General features: G+C 45.9%; 1 long non-coding RNA gene across 1 annotated transcript; it reads right to left on the bottom strand.

Moving 5' to 3' along the window:
* Positions 1 to 3615: 3615 nt before the first annotated feature.
* Positions 3616 to 6056, bottom strand: LOC140720425 (uncharacterized). The gene is made up of 2 exons (XR_012097184.1): positions 5949 to 6056; positions 3616 to 4024 (listed from the first exon to the last, which is right to left on the bottom strand). It is a non-coding gene; the product is annotated as an uncharacterized lncRNA (long non-coding RNA).
* Between the last annotated feature and the right edge of the window lie 14191 nt (positions 6057 to 20247).

A 20247-nucleotide genomic window follows, 5' to 3' on the forward strand; every position in this document is an offset into this window, starting at 1 on the left:
TTCCTTCCCCTTTCTGCCACACCCTTTGTCCTTCATCCCCTCTCTCCTACTTTAACTCATCTCTCCCTCTCCACTCTCCCTCCTTTCCCACTCCCCCTTTAACCTCTGTTCATCTCTCCCTATCCACTATCACTTCATCCCCACTCTCCCCTTTCCCTCTGTCCATCTCTCCCTCTCCACTCTCCCTCCTTTCCCACTGTCCCCTTTCCCTCTCTCTATCCCTATCCACACTCCCTCCTTCCCCACTGTCCCGTCTCCCTCTGTCCATCTCTCCCTCTCCAGTCTCCCTCCTTCCCCACTGGTCAGCCAACCAGTGAAGCTCACTCAATATTATACCATCAGACTCGCGGACTCAGACATGTGAAGTACGCCCCGCACCATCGTAACACACTCTACCTAAGTCAGAAATCGGGTGCTCCCTCCCTCCCCCGGTCTTCCCACTCACCAATACCCAGCCTTTCGACGTCACCGTAGTCTCGAAGTGAATGTGCCTCACGGAGATGGTGTGTGTGTGTGTGTGTGTGTGTGTGTGTGTGTGTGTGTGTGTGTGTGTGTGTGTGTGTGTGTGTGTGTGTGTGTGTGTGTGTGTGTGTGTGTGTGTGTGTATATACATATTGTGTAAATGATTTTTCATATTGATGTCCTGCATGTGTGCTTACTATTTTTCTATCTTTTCCAGATAGCGACTGTTTTGTGTCGTGTGCAACTACTGCATTGTGATTTCCAGCTTCGTTCTGGCTGTATTCATGAGTAATCCTGTATGATGAAATTACAATAAAGCTCAGGTGAACCGAATTGAAAAGAAATTTCACTTAAACCTGAGGGGGGAGGGGGCAATATCCTGGCGCGGAGGTTTGTGGAGACTATTGAGGAAAATTTAACTTAAGATTTCAGGGGGTGGGAGCCCGAACTGAAGTGAGGGAGGAAAGGGAGATTGGCTCTCTAATACAGAAAGCTTGTTGTTATGAAGGATGAACAGCTCTGATGGGTAGAAGGGTGCAGAGTTGCCCATGTTCCCCACTCCCTTGGGAGAATCACAAACCGTTACTGTTGCTATGCTGCTCATGAGAGAGAGAGATGAAAGGAGAACATGCTGGAACATCTGCTGCAGATAAGAGAGAGGTAAGGGAGGGGATGGAGACTTGTTGATTCACCGTATTATGGCTTCTGAGAGGGTTATTTATCTTGTACCACTCTGTTCATTAACATTCCTCAGTGGACAGCCGGAGTGGGCTGGTTTGATGGACACAGCCATTCAAAATTGATTGACAACTGAGACCACGCGAGTAGGGATAAAAGTGAGGTCTGGAGAGACACCCCTTAGACACACCAGGAGACACACTATTGAGCACTGATTGAGTGTTGAAACCCAATGAAGGTGTGGGGCATCGGAGACCGAACAAGGAGATCTGTCAGTGAAACTCACACTGTTATAGCAGGGCCGGTGGGGACTTGTGTGTGTGTGTCCACTCATGCCAGAGTGACGAGTCCGATACAGAAGAACGGTCTAGCTGAAGGACAGAGGGGTCATTAACTGAATGGCCACAACAACGAAACGACGGATCATGAACGTAAAGTAAGGTTTCCCTGACTGTAGCTGTCTCTCTCGCTCATCTCGCTCGCTCTCTCTCTCTCTCTTTCCGACGATTACAACACAACAACAATATCTACCTCAGCACGTATGAACTGAACTGAACTTTATACTTTTATATGACAATTCATTATCCCCTAGACATCGATAGAGCTTGTCTATTATTGCTTATTGTTGTTATTATTCCTACACTTTAGGTTTATTATTGCTAACGAGTATTATCTATGTATTTGCATTATTGATATTGGTTTGCTTATTTTACTAATAAACACTTTAGAATATAGTACCACCAGACTCCAACGGATTCTTCTTTCTCTGCTGGTTAGACACCCAGTTACGGGGTACGTAACATTGGAAACAGTGTGAAAGGGGGAATAAGCAGATGATAGCGAAGGGCTGCGCTCAGACCGATGATATGAGATGCGTCTACTTTAATGTGAGGAGTTTTATGAACAAAGCGGATGAGCTCCGAGCGTGTATCCGCACTTGGAGCTATGATGTTGTGGCCATTACAGAGACTTGGATGGTTCAGGGGCAGGAATAGGAATTCGAGTGCCAACCTTCAGATGTTTCAGAAAGGACAGGGAGGAAGGCAAAAGAGCTGGGGGCGTGGCACTGTTGATCAGAGATAGTGTCTCGGCTGCGGAAAAGGAGGGAATCATGGACGGGTTGTCTACGAAGTCTCCGTGTGTGGAAGTTAGGAGCAGGGAGGGATCAATATCTCTACTGGGTGTTTTTAATAGACCTCCCGATTGTAACAGGGGCATCGAGGAGCAGATAGGGAGACAGATTGCGCAAAAGGGTAATTATAACAGTGTTTTTGTGGTGGGGGATTTTAATTTCCCAGAGTGAGGGGTTTAGATCGTGTGGAGTTTGTTAGGTGTATTCAGGAAGGTTTCATGACACAATATGTAGATAAGCCTACAAGAGGAGAGGCTGTACCTGATCTGGTATTGGGAAATGAACCTGGTCAGGCGTCAGGTTTCTCCGCCGGAGAGCATTTTGGAGATAATGAAGTACAGAGAACTGTGTGAATGGGAGAACAGGGCCAGATCATGATAATTCTAGTGGCGAAAGGGGTGCAGTGGTTTGGTATATAAACGTGAATTCTGCAAACACCCTGTGAGCCAGAGACTGGGGTCGGAGTTCAACAGTGAGCGAATATTCAGAAATGTTTTTGGTAAACTATCAGACTGGAACAACGTCACACTTGCTGCTCCGGGGGGAAATAGAAGAGTTAATGACAGAATGGCTAATTTACCGAGAATAAATATTAGAATAATAATAATTAGAAATACTATCAATAAATATTGGAGTAATTTAGAGCAATTTACCGGGGCATTCTGCAGATTCCCACATCAGGAAGGTTCAGGGGCTTAACATTATGGAAGTGATGGTAATGTAGATTGGACATCGGCATCCTGGGAGATGCCAGTCAGTGGTAGAAAATGTTTTGGCCCGCGAACTGGAGACCAGAGACTAGTGGGGTTCCGCGGGGTTCAGCGCTAGGTCCATTGATGTTTATCATTTCTGTTAGCGATCTGGATGATTTAATTACTGCAATGTTTGTTTTTGGTACAGCGACAGGTACTTTATATGTGTGATGGTCCGTAATTTTTAAATACGTTTCCAGTAATTCTGGAGTCAGATCTTTACTGTCAATATGCCACGCAGAAATCGGCCACTCAGCCCATCCAGCCTTTTGCCCCGTACAATAAAATCATGGCTTTCGCTCCGTGATGCCGCCTGCCGCCTGTCTCTTTCTGTAACCCGTCACCCCCCTCCACCAACCCCTTTTCCCACCACTGCCCCCACCCCCGCTGTATACTGTGTGCCGTGGCCTTGAACAGAATCAAAATCTTTGCTCCTACAGGATGTCGAGCGGATCAGTTGGAAGCCCCCACAATAAACACAGTCTCAAAGGGAAAGATAACATGCATTCATCTGAAATGACAAGTTTTGGAAACGGGAAACGTGTTGTCCGAACAGATTTTTCACACGCTTGCTTTGAAATCGGAACCCTTGGTTTCAGATCTGTTTTTAATCGTGGCATAAGCTGTGGAAAATCTCAGTAATGCTGACAAGAAAGTGTAGCATCACAAATAATATCGCCGCCGGAAGGGGTTAAAATGGAGCGAATGAGTTATTGATCACCGATGCAAAACACAAATCATGCATCGATTTGAAATAAAGATCGGAAACATATATCAGAGGCTGAATGATTCTCAGCTGAGTTCACTAAGAATATTCAGTCTCCGTGCGGATATATTTTCAAGTCGTTTTCTTCCAGCTTCATAGCAGAGAATCGGGCGAGGAGCCGGTGCTGCTGTTCTGTGAGACTCACAGCGCGACTTTCTGTGTGCAAGCTGCTGCCCGTCCGCAGGACGGATTCCGACACGCAGACATTCCTCGGATCAGGGAGCGGCGTTTCTGCTGAAAACAAATCCAAACGGTTCAACATTCCTCCCCTCCCTTCAACTGTCAGCAAAACAGGCTGAATATTGTAGTCAAATCTTACTGTTCCAGGGGGATATCATTAAAACGCGCTGACAGAGGAAAGAAAGTTCTCCAGTGTCAGCAATCTGAATGCCGACTTGTCACAAAGAAAGAAATATCTTTCTTTCTAAGAATATAAAAATAATGGAATTAGCCGATCTGCCACATTCTTAACTGAGACAATCCAAACAGTAAAATCTCACGGTTTCTCTGTTGTTTTGAGTAGTTAGTTTGTGTGTGTGTGTGTGTGTGTGTGTGTGTGTGTGTGTGTGTGTGTGTGTGTGTGTGTGTGTGTGTGTGTGTGTGTGTGTGTGTGTGTGTGTGTGTGTGTGTGTGTGTGACAGAGAGAGAGAGAGAGAGAGAGAGAGAGAGATCAGAGACGGAACCCTGCCCCGTGGGACATTTCGGATATCACTGTCGGTGTGAAACGTTCTACAGTGCTGGCTCAGTAGAAACCAACAGGACAATGTTTTGATTGAAGGTAATGACGTCGCTTCTCCTAATCCGTTTGGTCAGTCATTAATTCGTTAACTTGAACATTTCAGAGCTCCGTCCTGCCATTTAATTCCCTCCCGGTCCGAACCCCGCTGTGAACGCTCCCTGGTTCTGACGAATCGGAGACAACACTTTCTGCGATGTTGAAACCGGACGGAGTTCAGTGCGGTCCCGGGTGAGCGGTGTGCTCACCATGTACAGAGATTTCAGTCTGAGCTGCTACCTCCGAGGCTATTTATTTATACAGTGTCCATTACAGATACGCTGGTCCGATTGAGCTGAAATAAGCGTACATGGCCGCATTTCTGGTGCGCGCACCCTCGGCGGCCCGGGGTATGTCCGACAGCGGGAGGAGAGGGGACTGGGGGCAAATGGAGGAAACACAGACAGGAATATCAAAGGCTGCGTTAACCGTCTCTCGCGGACGCGGGTAGTTTCTGTCTGAACTTCCGCGTAGGTCAAACAATTTCCCTCCTTGCCGTTCCATCACAACCAAAAGGGGTTCTTTGTTTAATTCAGCGAATCCCAGGCTGTGGATTTGATCCATCTCGGGTGATTCACTCAATCGTGGTGGAACGGGAATGTTGTGGTGAAGTTGTGGGAAATTGCGAAATTGCCGCCCGCTGAGGATAAGTTGGATCCGAATAAGGGAATGGGAGAGAGGGCTCTGAGTGACGGGATAGCGAGGTTGTGGGCATCTCACGGCATGTTGTATGCAAACGGTTTTCATGCGCGTGGAGGAAGTTTGCTCTGAGGAGAAGCTGGCAAACTTATCCCGTCTCCAAACCCCGTCCCGAGTTTTTCCGCCCTCTCAGACCGCAGGGTCGGTCACGTTCAGGATGTCGTACGGGAACGGTGTTGTCAATGGGCCAGCAAATGCAGGAGAGGTGTCGGAATTGCTGGAGTAATGCAGACGAGGCCTACGGCTGGTCAGCATAGAGCCTCGTTATCTTTTGTAGGGGAACAAGGTGTGAAGAAAAGAGGGGGGTGAGCTCAGAGATAGGGCAGAAATGTTTGATGAGTTAAGGGAGGGGAGGAGGAGAAAGGGTAACTGTAACCATCTTTACCCTTGTGCTGTCCCTCTCCCTCGCCGTACCCCTCCCTGCCCCTCTAACTCTCTCTCAGCGCCTTGTTCTAAGCCTTCGAAATAATCCTTGCTCACCACTCCTCTCTCATTTGAACGACTTTTCACCCCTTCCTTTTCTCTCGCCGCTCTACTCCCTTTTCTTCCCCTTCCATGTCATTTCTCCTAAACTTCCCTCACCCCTCTGCTCCCCCACCTGCCCCCACTCCTCATGTTCCGGCCTAACGGACTACTCTCCCTCCTGTCACTCAGCTCTGTGAACGGCCAGCACTCTGCACCTACCAGTCCTTCCAAGTGAGGCAACACTTCACCTGCGAATCGGCTTGTGCTCATCTCTTGTATCCTGTGGTCCAGATGTGCCCTCCTCTGTATTGCCGAGATTAGTCTTAAATGTCATGCGGGAGACAATAAAAAAAACAATTTGCATCTTTACTTATTCAGTACAATGACACAGTCTATAAAAGTGAGGCAAAGTGACATCAACTTACATAGAACATAGAACTTAGAATAGTACAGCACATTACAGGCCCTACGGCCCACAATGCTGTGCCGACCCTCAAACCCTGCCTCCCATATAACCCCCACTTTAATTTCCTCCATATGCCTGTCTCGTAGTCTCTTAAACTTCACTAGTTTATCTACCTCAACCACTGACTCAGGCAGTGCATTCTACGCACCAAACACTCTCTGAGTGAAACACCTTCCTCTAATATCCCCCATGAACTTCCCTCCTCTTACCTTAAAGCCAGGTCCTCTTGTACTGAGCAGTGGTGCCCTGGGGAAGAGGCGCTGGCTATCCACTCTATCTTTTCCTGTTAATATCTTGTATACCTCTATCATCTCTCCTCTCATCCTCCTTCTCTCCAAAGAGTAAAGCCCTATCTCCCTGAATCTCTGATCATAATCCATACTCTCTAAACCAGGCAGCATCCCGGTAAATCTCCTCTGTACCCTTTCTAATGCTTCCACATCCTCGCTATAGTGAGGCGACCAGAACTGGACACAGTACTCCAGGTGTGGCCTCACCAGAGTTTTAAGGAGCTGCATTATTACCCCGAGACTCTTAAACTCTATCCTTCGACTTATGAAAGTTAACACCCCATAAGCTTTCATGGACACTATTCCGATTGGAGAGGAAGAGTTATTTTCAGCCTAAAGCACATTAGGGTGGATTAATCCGCCGGGGCTGACCAGGTGTTCCCTAATACTCACTTCCTCCATCACCAACATTCAGGGCCCCAGACAGTCCTTCCAGGTGAGGCGACACTTCACCTGTGAGTCGACTGGTGTGGTATACTGCGTCCGGTGCTCCCGGTGTGGCCTTTTACATATTGGTGTGACCCGACGCAGACTGGGAGACCGTTTCGCTGAACACCTACGCTCGGTCCGCCAGAGAAATCAGGATCTCCCAGTGGCCACACATCTTAATTCCACGTCCCATTCCCACTCTGATATGTCTATCCATGGCCTCCTCTACTGTCAAAATGAATCCAAACTCAAGTTGGAGGAACAATACCTTATATACCGGCTGGGTAGCCTCCAACCTGATGGCATGAACAATGACTTCTCTAACTTCAGTTAATGCCCCTCCTCCCCTTTTTACCCAATCCCTGACATATTTAGTTGTTTGCCTTAATCTCCATCTCCCTCTGGTGCTCGCCCCCTCTCCTTTCTTACTCCTGAGGCCCCCCGTCCCATGATCCTTTCTCTTCTCCAGCTCTGTATCACTTTCGCCAATCACCTTTCCAGCTCTTAGCTTCATCCAACCCCCTCCGGTATTCTCCTATCATTTCGCATTTCCCCCTCCCCGCACTACTTTCAAATCTTTTACTATCTTTCCTTTCGGTTAGTCCTTACAAAGGGTCTCGGCCCGAAACGTCGACAGCGCTTCTCACTATAGATGCTGCCTGGCCTGCTGTGTTCCACCAGCATTTTGTGTGTGCTCTTTGAATTTCCAGCATCTGCGGATTTCCACTTGTTTGTTCCATAAAATCCTCATCTTTCTTGTAAAGTTCTGCGATATCTGCACAATTTTTTTTCTCTAAACATCTAGGACGGCTGGGCTCTGAAATATCGCCCATTAGTGTTTTCATACAACTGTTTTTTTTCTCAGTTCCGCTCTGCAATCCTCACTACACGGGACCTGACCGAACACTGCTTTGACCATTTCCCTCACAGTAAGGTCATCCATCCCCCTTTAATCGCGTCTAAAACAAGAGAAGTCCGGAGTACTGGGCTGCCAGTTCTGGCCCACCTGCATCGCTGGTGGAAACAACATCACCATTCCGTGCATTGGCCCTTGCACTGGGCTCATCTGGCTTTGATGAAAGCAGTGGGGAGACCAAGTCAACGGGACTCGGCAGACTAACAGTTCGGCACGGAGACCGGCAACGGTGCAGAGTAAAACACCCGGTGCAGGATACGGAGACGAGAACATGTGTGCCGTGGCATATGGGTAATCGTGTAAGATAGACCATCGATATAGAGAACCGGAACTGTGCGTGATAAAGCGCCCGGTGTGCGATACCGAGACAGGGAAACATAATCTCAGCGTGGATTTGTTCGGTGGCGTGAACAGCCAGGATTAACATCCTTGTGAATTGAAAAAGTAGTGTTGATCTATCAATTCAAACCAGACCTCCATGTGTCCGCCCTATTCTATCACCTCACCCTCCTCATCACATTCATCCATCCCTCCCTCTTTGTTACCTCTCTCTGCCACCCGTCTCTCCTCAACGCCACTCTCCTTCACAGCTCCTCTTCTAACTTAACCCATTCTAACGCCCAGTTTCCTCCCTCCGTCACCCCTTTCTCACTTATCGCTCCTTTGTGCTTACTACTTCGTCCTTCTCCCATTCCTTCTCTCCTGCCTCACGCCCCGCCCTCTCCTCTACGGCCTTGTCGCCCAAATCTGTCAGCGCCCCCCCACCACCTTCTCCGAACAATCGTGTCACCCATCACTGCTCTTTATCCATCTCTTTCATCCCTCTCTATCGATTCGCAAAACTCTCACCTTTCATAGCTGGTCCTCGCTCACACCCATTCAAACACGCCTGCTGGAGCACACACCTCCTTCCTCATCCCTCTCTCACAGAACCCTCCTCAACATTCTGCATCCCTTCTCCCCCTCTCTCAACTCGTATCCTTCACACCACCAACATTCCTATTCCCTCCTTGCTTTCCCCGTCTTTCACCTCTCTTCTCCCTCATTCCCTCTCACTCACCCCTTCGCTCTCTCCCCATTTCCTTCCACCATTCCTTCCCGATCGCTCTCCTCAATCCCTCCCCATCTCTCGCTCCCTTCTTACCTCAACTCTCCTGACCTCTCCCCCGCTCCCCAATTCTTCCGCTCCTCTGTCTCCTCCTATTTCCCCTCTCTCACTCTCCCTCACCCTCTACCTGCATTTTCACACTCCGTCTCACGCCCTCTCACCTCTTGCGCTTGCTCCCACTGCCCTTCAACCTCTCTGTTCTGTTCTCTCCCCCACGTTTGTGTTTGTCTCTCTCACACGCTCCCCTATCCCTCACGCTATCTGCTCTCCATCGCCCTCTCTCTATACTCACCGCCCAGCTCTCTCTACTTCACACTCCATCTCAAACACTTCCCTTCATCCTACCCCACTCCTCGTCCAACCCGCTCTCTACCTCTCCCTCTCACTCACTCTCACACTTCCTCCTATACTACATGCCCTCTGCATCCTTCTCCCTCATAATTGACGCTCCAAATAATTACCACTTCTGCATCACGACGCCACACTCTCAAGCTGCCGCTCACCTTCACTTCCACAACTCGTCCCCTACCCTCAGACTCGCCTTACCCCTCAGCCACACGTTACCTCCACACAGTCGCTCTCACTTCCCTCTTTCCTCTCACTGTAAAAATTCGCTGACAACCGCCCCATTAACTTCTCACACACTCACCTTCCCCCTCACCCACCCTTGCCTCTCACGCGCGTCCTCACCATCACTCTTCCACACCCTCCCCCTCACCTTTCTCTTACACTCGTCCTTGCCCTCTCCCTCACTCTATATTAACTCTAATCCTCACCCTCAAATTCACGCTCACAAATACTCACCGTCTCCCTCACAGTCACTCTCACACCCATTTCCCATCCCCCATATTCACTCCCCTTCCCTCACCAGAAACCTCAGCCTAACCAAACACTCAATCTCACGCTTAGCCTCACACCCTCTCCCACATTTTCAGCAGGAGCATTTAATAGGTAAATGCGAATTTATAACTGGGAAAGCTGCGAGTTCCATACGCGAGATAATGTTTTTTTTTTAATAATAAGGAATGTTGTTGTTCTGATGCAATGGTCTTACTTATTTAAAAGGAAAAGTGCAAAAATATTTCAAAGCAACTGCTGACGATTGGAGTTTGTTATAAATTAGACCCTCGGTACAAATGCTCGCTCCCGCAACAGAAATAATTCATTACAATATTAAAGCAACTTCGTTCATATCTGAATGTAAATGTTTTGTGGATCCTTGCTTTTATTTTTAGTAGTTTGGAAATTACTGCGGACATTGCATTTGCCCATTTATCATAAACTCAACCTTCGAGTGAATCTCTATGAAAACCGGCGCAAAGACTCGGAAGCCCCTTTGTACCTCCGAGTTTTGAATTTATACACCATTTAGAAATAGTCTACTCCTTTATTCATTTTACCAAAGTGCATGTCCACTCACTTCCTCCCACTATATTTCATCAGCCACTTCTTTGCCCAATACCTTAATAGGTGTAAGCTCACCGCTTCCTCCAAACTATTGCCCCTCAAACTATCTTTGTATCGTCTGCAAACTTGGGCACAAATTAAAAAAAAGATCCGGGTCAAAATAGGTTGCACACAGCAGGAAGAGAAGCGGTCCCATGTATTCCCCTGCTGAACACCACGAGTAACTGGCAGTCAACAAAATAGGCCGCCTTTATTTCGACTCTTTGTCCAATTTCTGACAGCCCGTCTGCTCTCCATGCCAGTATTTCCCTGTAATACCCCTGGCTTCTATCTTGCTTAGGAACCTCCTCTACGGCATGTTGTCGAAAACCTCCTGAAAATCAAAATTAAAAAAAAAAAATCCTTTGTCAGTGCTGACTGCCGTTTCCTCAAGGAATTCCAATAGAATTGTCAGAGAAAAGTTCCCCTTACGGAAAATAAACATTGGCCCATTTTATCCTGCAGCTCTAAGGACCCAGAAACCTCATCCTTTAAAGATGCACCCCAAGATCTTCTCAAGATTTGAAATCGGACTGACTGGCCTATAAATTCCTTGAGGAAACGGCAAGAGTGGGGTGCAGTTTTTCAGTCACTCAGTGCCATTCAAGACTCCAGTGATTATTGGAAGATCATTACTATCGCCTCCACAGTCTCCTCAGCTCCATCTTTCTGAATCATCGGTTTTACTCCACTTGGCCCACGGGAATTGTTCACATCCAGAGCTGTCAGCTTTCCAAACGTCTTCTCCTCAAGAATAATGGCTGCACTAACTTGTGGCCGCCCCCTCCCCCGCGACTCTCTCCAATTTCTAATAGACATCTATCAGAGCGAAGAGTGAATCAAATACCTTTTGAATTTATCCTCTATTACAAACTCTTCAGCGTCATTTTCCGAAGGTCCGACTTCCACTCTTGTCTCTTTGAATCTTTAACTCTCTGAAAATTGTTCTGGGATTTATTTGTTTTATCTTATGGCTTGTTTACTTTAATATTTCATTTCCCTCATTGTATTTTTATTTGTCTTGTCTTAGCATTTTAAAGCTTCCCACTCCTTGAGTTTCCCGCCACGTCCATTGCTATTATGTTGTCCTTGCATTCCCTGGTCATACATGGCAGTCTCGTTCTCCGTTTTGAATACTTCCTCTCCTGGAGGAATCTACCGTGCGCCATCTGAACTGCTGGGCCACCATCCCTGCTACTGTCCCTTTCCTTGTCGCAGATCCTTTCGGATGCCTCTGAAAGTCTGGTTATTCTACAGTGATACCGACACATTTAATTTTGCTGATCCTCTGTCACCGCAGGGCGAAATTTGTGCTATCAGATTATGACCATTGTCTCTTAGGGGTTCCTTTACTATAATCAAATCTAGTTCACTACCCAACGCCCAGTCCCGAAGTGTCATTTCATTGTGGACTGACCCAGAATCTGCTCTAAAAAGCACATTCATTCTGCATGTTCCGTCTGTAATTGTTCCCTACTTTTCCAGATGTTCAAGATCCCGCTGCAACCTTTGGCAGGCTTCCTCGCTGTCCATTACGCTTCCAGCCTTGGTGTCATCCTCAAATTTGTTGTTCCAGTTTTATCTCATTATCATCTAGATCGTTGATAAACACCAACGGAACGGACCCGCCACTGTCCATCCTTTATCGTCAGGCTCACCGGCCTATCACTTCCCGGCTTCTTCTTATAGTCATCCATGAGTAGCTTCGGCTATCCTCCGGCATCTCAGCCATGGGTAAATATGTATTAAGTACCTCTACCAGGACTCCTACAATTTCATCACTCGCCTCCCTCCCGGTCAGCTGGACACTTTGTCAGGACCTGGGGATTTAACCACCCTAATTTGTCTGAAGACAGCAAGTACCGCCTCAGGGAATCAACATCCATTTGGAAATCGTCTGACAGAGGGGAAGAAACTGGTCCTGAATCGCTGAATGTGTGCCTTCAGAATTCTGTACCTTCCTATAGACGGTAATACTGAGAGGACGGCATGCCCTGCCTGACGTAAGTCCTTAATAATGGACGCTGGCTTTCTGATTGATAATATGATGAACTGAACCACAGAACCATTGCACATTACAGCACAGAAACAGGCCCTTTTGGCCCTTCTGGGCCGTGCCGAACCATTTTTCTGCCTCGTCCCACTGAGCTGCACCTGGATCATAACCCTTCAAACCCCTCTCATCCATGTACCTGTCCAAGTGTTCCTCAAATGTCAAAAGTGAGCCCGCATTCACCACTTCATCTGGCAGCTCATTCCACACTCCCACCACTCTCTGCGTGAAGGAGCTCCCCCCCCCCCCATGTTCCCTTTAAACTTTCCACCCTTCGCCCTTAAACCATGACCTCTGTTTTCTTTTATTCTCCACTGGCCTCAGTGGAAATAAAAGCCCGCTTGCATTCATCCTATCTATAGCCATCATAATTGTATACACCTCTATCTAATCACCCCTCATTCTCCTATGCTGCAGGGAATAAAGTCCTAACCTATTCAACCTTTCTCTGTAACTCAGTTTCTCAAGTCCCGGCAACAGCCTTGTAAACCCTCTCTGCACTCTTTCAACATTAATATCCTTCCTGTAATTAGGTGACCAAAACTGCACACAATACTCCAAATTCGGTCTCACCAACGTATTATACAACCTCACCATGCCATTACAACTCTTATACTCAATACTTGGATTTATAAAGGCCAATGTACTAAAATCTCCTTTTACAACCCTATCTACTTGTGAAGCCACTTTTAGGGAATTATGTATCAGTACTCCCAGATTTCTCTGTTCTACTGCAATCCTCAGTGTCCTACCATTTACCGTGTATGTTCTAACCTTGGTTTGACCTTCCGAAGTGCGATACCTCACACTTGTCCGCAGTAAACTCCATCTGCCTTTTTTCAGCCCATGCCTCCAACTGGTCCAGATCTATCTGCAAGCTTTGAAAACCTTCCTCACTGTCCACTACACCTCCAATCTTTGTAAAACCAGCAAATTTGCTGATCCAGTTTGCCACATTATCATCCAGATCATTGATATAGATGACAAATAACAATGGACACCACACTGATCCCTGTGGGACACCACTAGTCACAGGCCTGCACTCAGAGAACCAATCCCTCAATAGCACTCTCTGGCTTCTCCCATTGAGGCAATGTCCAATCCAATTTACTACCTCACCATGTATACCTAGCGACTGAATCTTCCTAAATAACTTCACTTGCGGCCTCGCCCTTACCAATCACATCCTTGCCAGAGAACAACCTGTCCCAATCTACGCTTTTTAGATCCTTTCTCATTTCTTCAAATTTGGCCTTTTTTCCAATTTAGAACTTCAACCCGAGGACCAGATGTATCTTTATCCATGAACAAGTTGAAACTAATGGCATTATGATCACTGGAACCAAAGAGTTCCCCAACACACATTTCCGTCACCTGCCCTAATTCATTTCCTAATAGGAGATCTAATATTCCATCCTCCCTAGCCGGTTCATCTATTGGTACAACTGTATGGCTTTTTTCTTCTTATGCTTTTGTTAAGAACTTTTAAGTAATTATGCGGTTTTATTTACGTTTTAAAGATAGATTTGATAATCTAATGATGGCGATTGTTTTTCTTCTGTGCAAATGTTTCAGGAATATTTTGCACGTGCTTATTTTTCCTTATCTTATATTATGTAGGTTATTTTTAATACTGAAGATCGTTTCTAATAACTCTTCTTTTCAACTCAGTTGTAATGAGCTGTATGTCGACTGTAATGAGATGTATATCCCGAAGAGGGAGACTCTTTTCATTTTTACCTTCTGTTCAGGCAGGTGGAGTGTACAATTGTCTTTTTATGCATTTTGCGGGGCTTACGTCGATCGATATCGGCTTATTTTTCCGGGCTTTGTAGATTGGGTGTTTTTTTTCCGTTTTTCTTTTTTTTTCTTATGTTTTAACCCCATTATGGAATTCAGGAGCGTACACAAATTATTATCATTGTTGTTTATCTCCGCCATTCACAAATACCTTATCCTGACATGCGTACATAAAACATGTAGCACAGAATAGTACAGCACTTTACAGGCCCTTCGACCCACAATGTTGTTCCGACGCTGAAACCCTGCCTCCCATATAACCCCACACCTAAATCTCCTCCGTATACCTGTCTAGTAGTCTCTTAAATTTCACTGTATCTGCATCCACCACTGACTCAGGCACCAACCACTCTCTGAGTGAAAAAGTTCCTCTAATATCCCCCTTGAACTTTCCTCCCCTTACCTTAAAGCCATGTCCTCTTGAACTGAGCAGTGGTGCCCTGGGGAAGAGGCGCTGGCTGTCCACTCTGTCTATTCCTCGAAATATCTTGTACTCCTCTATCATGTCTCCTCTCATCCTCCTTCTCTCCAAAGAGTAAAGCCCTAGCTCCCTTAATCTCTGATCATAATCTATATTCTCTAAACCAGGCTGCATCCTGGTAATTCTCCTCTGTACCCTTTCGAATGCTTCCACATCCTTCCTATAGTGAGGCGACCAGAACTGGACACAGTACTCCAAGTGTGGCCTAACCAGAGGTTAAAGATCTGCATCATTACATCTTGTCTCTTGAACTCTATCCCTTGACTTATGAAAGCTAATACCCCATAAACTTTCTTAACTACCCTATCTACCTGTGAGGCAACTTTCAGGGATCTGTGGACATGTACCCTCAGGTCTCTCTGCTCCTCCACACTACCAAGTATCCTGCCATTTACTTTGTTATCTGCCTTGGAGTTTGTCCTTCCAAAGTGTCCCACCTCACACTTCTCCGGGTTGAACTCCATCTGCCATTTCTCAGCCCACTTCTTCATCCTATCAAAGTCTCTCTGCAATCTTCGACCATCCTCTACAACACCACCAACGTTTATGTCCTCTGCAAACTTGCCAACCCACACTTCTACCCCCACATCCAGGTCGTTAATAAAAATCACAAAACGTAGAGGTCCTAGAACAGATCCTTGTGGGACACCACTAGTCACAACACTCCAATCTGAATGTGCTCCCCCCATCACGACCCTCTGCCTTCTGCAGGCAAGCCAATTCTGAATCCACCTGGCCAAACTTCACAGGGCAGTTGGGCTGGTGGATGCGTATGCGTGGCTGGGGGAGGTCAAGCTGCGGAGTTTTAGGTGGTGAGGTATGAGGCGGATACGCTCGTATGGTGAAGCCAGGTTAATCTGGCCCTTGCCTTTCACTAACGTGGTCCGATACCAGTTGATTCAATGAACCGGGTTTGCAGTGGGACACATCATCAGTGATGCATCCTCGGATCATTGACTGTTTCGTGTCTTTAGTTATTAGAGATCTTCCCAAGGTGGCCCAGACAGGGCTGAACAGACCAGGCTTGTGTTTTTTCCGTGGACCAGGATAATGAGAGGCATGTAATTCTGAGGGTAATTATATTTTTAAACATCATTACCTGGTGTCCGTATGTTTGGGATTGCATGGGTTAATTGACAGTGTTTAGTGGGTATTCAGTATCACTGCACCTGAGCTCAGTAGTGACTTGTTTTCTGTGGCTCCATCTTGAGGTTAACTTACTGCTTCTCTCTCGACTTTTGATTATCTGGGCTTTTTTGTTGCCATTTCTAAGTTAGGGGCATGTTTGACACAGATTAGTGGGCCGAAAGGCCTGTATTGTGCTGAAGGTTTTCTATGTATCGATAACATTAAAATTGGCCTTTCTCCAAATTAGAATCTCCACCCACTGACTAGACCGGTTATATTTTTGCATAAACTGATGGAGCCGCACAGCAGGACCGGTCAGGATCTATGTAAAGTAGTAACCAGCTGAAGTTTCGTGCAAGAACAATCAGCATGACTTGAAAAATAAGATCAAAAGTTCCAGCAAGACAATCAGAGAAAAACTATTTATTCCTCATGGAAGCCCCGAAGATCCTGCATGGATCTGAGAAATTTAGAGGGCTATCTGTGGAGAGCGCCCTCTTCTTTGTGGTGGCGTGTTGGGGAGGAAGCATTAAGAAGAGGGACGCCTCACGTCTTGGTGGTGGACTTTAGGAGATCTAGGCCTCATATGGAGCCAGTGATCATTAATGGAGAATGTGTGGAGCAGGTTAAGACCTACAAGTATCTGGGAGTACAGTTAGACGAGAAGCTAGACTGGACTGCCAACACAGATGCCTTGTGCAGGAAGGCACTGTTTCGACTGTACTTCCTTAGAAGGTTGGCGTCATCCAATGTCTGCAGTGAGATGCTGAAAATGTTCTATAGGTCAGTTGCGGAGAGCGCCCTCTTCTTCGTCGTGGCGTGTTGGGGAGGAAGCATTAAGAAGAAGGACGCCTCACGTCTTAATAAGCTGGTAAGGAAGGCGGGCTCTGTCGTGGGCAAAGTACTGGAGAGTTTAACATCGGTAGCTGAGCGAAGGGCGCTGAGTAGGCTGCGGTCAATTATGGAAAACCCTGAACATCCTCTACATAGCACCATCCAGAGGCAGAGAAGCAGTTTCAGCGACAGGTTACTATCCATGCAATGCTCCTCAGACAGGATGAAGAGGTCAATACTCCCCAATGCCATTAGGATTTACAATTCAACTGCCAGGACTTAAGAACATTTTTTTTTCTTAAAGCTATTATTAATGCTTTTTGAGTTAGTGATTTAGATGCATATCATATTATTACTGAGTTAAGTATTGTATGTAATTAGTTTTTGCTACAACAAGTGTATGGGACATTGGAAAAAAGGTTGAATTTCCCCATGGGGATGAATAAAGTATCTATCTATCTATCTATCTATCTATCTATCTATCTATCTATCTATCTATCTATCTATCTATCTATCTATCTATCTATCTATCTATCTATCTATGGGAAAAGCCTATGTCGTTCTAAGGTAGGGACATGATTGGCACAGCTTTGTGGGCCGAAGGGCCTGTATTGTGCTGAAGGTTTTCTATGTATCGATAACATTAAAACTGGAACTTCTCCAACTTTGAATTTCAACACACGGATCAGAAATGTTTTTCTGCATAAAATGCTGGCGCAGCTCATCATGCCCAGGCAGGATCTATGCCAAGTAGTAAGCAGCTGAGGGTTCGGGCCAAGATCCGTCATCATGACTGGAACAAATAATATCAAAAGTTACAGCAAGACAATGAGAGAGGGGTACAAGATGTGCAAAGCGGTGGGTGATAGGGAACACAAGGAGATGGGGAAATGTGAATTCAGGAGATGGAAGTTGCTAGAAGTAAGTGTTGAAGTGCTGCAGAAGGGGCTATCTGATAGGAGAGGCTGAAGAGCATGGAACGTGCGGATGTGGGTGGACCCCAGGGATATGTGATGTCCAGGGTCACATAATTGATGAGAGGGGGAAATGGTAACTGTAAAGTGGGAACTATTACCGGAAGTTCGAGGTATCGCTGTTGACATGTTTGTATTTGATCTTTGATTTCTGGAGTTGCAGTAATTGCCTCCTTTGGCCTTCTCCATGGATTTCCCTCATCGGCCGGTTTCTCATCGATCTTTTTGCAAGAGAACATTCAAACGACTGGCACTGTGGCCAGTGGGTGCAAAGTGTTCCCATACATAAAATTCTGTCATTTTGCAGTCACATTCCCTAATAGCAGATCGGCACTCTAATCGGGATTTCAAAATTGTGATGAGGTAAACCTTTTTCAACACATTTGCAAACACAATCTCATCTAGTCCTGTTTCGGTAGGGGACTCCGAGTGAATATATGGAAAGTTGATACCCCCTACTATAAAAACGTTATGTTTGTAAAATATTTGACCTCTTGACAAATATATTCCTCTAAATCTCTTGGAATATTGTATGGTCAGTAACTTGGCCCCAGTAAAACCTTTCTTATTTCTCACTTGCACCCATTTCACCACAGTAGAAGAGCTCTTCAGTCTGTCCTGATGGAGCACAACCATCACAATATCCCTGATTAGCAATGCCACACATCCCCCTTTAGTCCCTCACGGTCTGTCACATGAAGTACAACAGAACCTCCGAAAACTGACCTGTCTGTTGAGTAAATACAGAAGAAAAAATATTTAGGGTCTTCCACCATTTATTTTCCCTCTCTAAATGCATTAGCTTTCTTATCTTTCTTATTGTCACTAACAACGTAGATCCGGCATTTTAGCCAATTCACCTTTCCAACGTCCGTTCTGAAGGTCAGGACACTATTTACACCATGCTGAACCGTTTGATTCTTGATTGCATTATAAGAATTCTTAAAACAGTAGTTATAATGTGTGACTTCAATCTACATGTAGATTTGTTGAAACAAATTGGTAAGGGTGCTGAGGAAGAGCGTTTCTTGGATTGTATGCGGGATGGTTTTCTGAACCAACATGTCGGAGAACCAACTGGAGGGTAGGCCATTCTAGATTGGGTATTGAGCAATGGGGAAGGTTGAGTTTGCAATCTTGTGCGTGGCCCCTTGGGTAAGAGTGACCATAATATGGTGCATACTTCATTCCGATGGAGAGTGACATAGTTAATTCAGAAACAAAGGTTCTGAACTTAAAGAAGGGTAACTTTGAAGGTATGAGACGTGAATTAGCTAAGATAGACTGGCAAATGATACGTAAAGGGTTGACGGTGGATATGTAATGGCAAACATTTAAAGATCGCATGGAAGAACTACAACAATAGTTCATCCCAGTTTGGCAAAAGAATAAACCAGGGAAGGTGGTGCACCCGTGGCTGACAAGTGAAATTAGGGATTGTATCAAGTCCAAAGAAGAAACATATAAATTAGCCAGAAGAAGCGGCACACCTGAGGACTGGGAGAAAGTCAGAGTCCAGCAGAGGAGGACAAAGGGCAGAATTAAGAAAGGGAAAAAAAGACTATGAGAGAAAGCTGGCAGCAAACATAAAAACTGTAAAAGTTTTTATAGATATGTGAAAAGAAAAAGATTGGTCAAGACAAATGTAGGTCCTTTACAGTCAGAAACAGGTGAATTGATCACAGGGAACAAAGACATGGTAGACCAATTGAATAACTACTTTGGTTCTGTCTTCACTAAGGAGGACATAAATAATCTTCCGGAAATAGTAGGGGACAGAGTGTCTAGTGAGATGGAGGAACTGAGGGAAATACATGTTAGTAGGGAAGTGGTGGTAGGTAAATTGAAGGGATTAAAGGCAGATAAATCCCCAGGGCAGATGGTCTGCATCCCAGAGTGCTTAAGGAAGTAGCCCAAGAAATAGTGGATGCATTAGTGATAATTTTTCAAAACTCCTTGGATTCTGGATTAGTTCCTGAGGATTGGAGGGTGGCTAATGTAAAGTCACTTTTTAAAAAAGGAGGGAAAGAGAAACCGGGGAATGATAGACCGGTTAGCCAGACATCAGTCGTGGGGAAAATGCTAGAGTCGGTTATCAAAGATGTGATAACAGCACATTTGGAAAGAGGTGAAATCATCGGACAAAGTCAGCATGGATTTGTGAAAGGAACGTTATGTCTGGCGAATCTTCTAGAATTGTTTGAAGATGTAACTAGTAGAGTGGATTGGGGAGAGCCGGTGGATGTGGTATATTTAGATTTTCGAAAGGCTTTTGACAAGCTCCCACACAGGAGATTAGTGTGCAAACTTATAGCACACCACAACATATGGTATGGTATTGATGTGGATAGAGAATTGGTTGGCAGACAGGAAGCAAAGAGTGGGAGTAAACGGGACCTTTTCAGAATGGCAGGCAGTGACTGGTGGGATACTACAAGGCTCAGTGGTGGGACCCCAGTTGTTTACAATACATATTAATGATTTAGACGAGTTAATTAAATGCAACATCTCCAAGTTTGCGGATGACACGAAGCTGGGCGGCGGTGTTAGCTGTGAGGAGGATGCTAAGAGGATGCAGGGTGACTTGGATAGG

Source organism: Hemitrygon akajei, unplaced genomic scaffold, assembly GCF_048418815.1.
Source record: "Hemitrygon akajei unplaced genomic scaffold, sHemAka1.3 Scf000042, whole genome shotgun sequence".
Lineage (NCBI taxonomy): Eukaryota > Metazoa > Chordata > Chondrichthyes > Myliobatiformes > Dasyatidae > Hemitrygon > Hemitrygon akajei.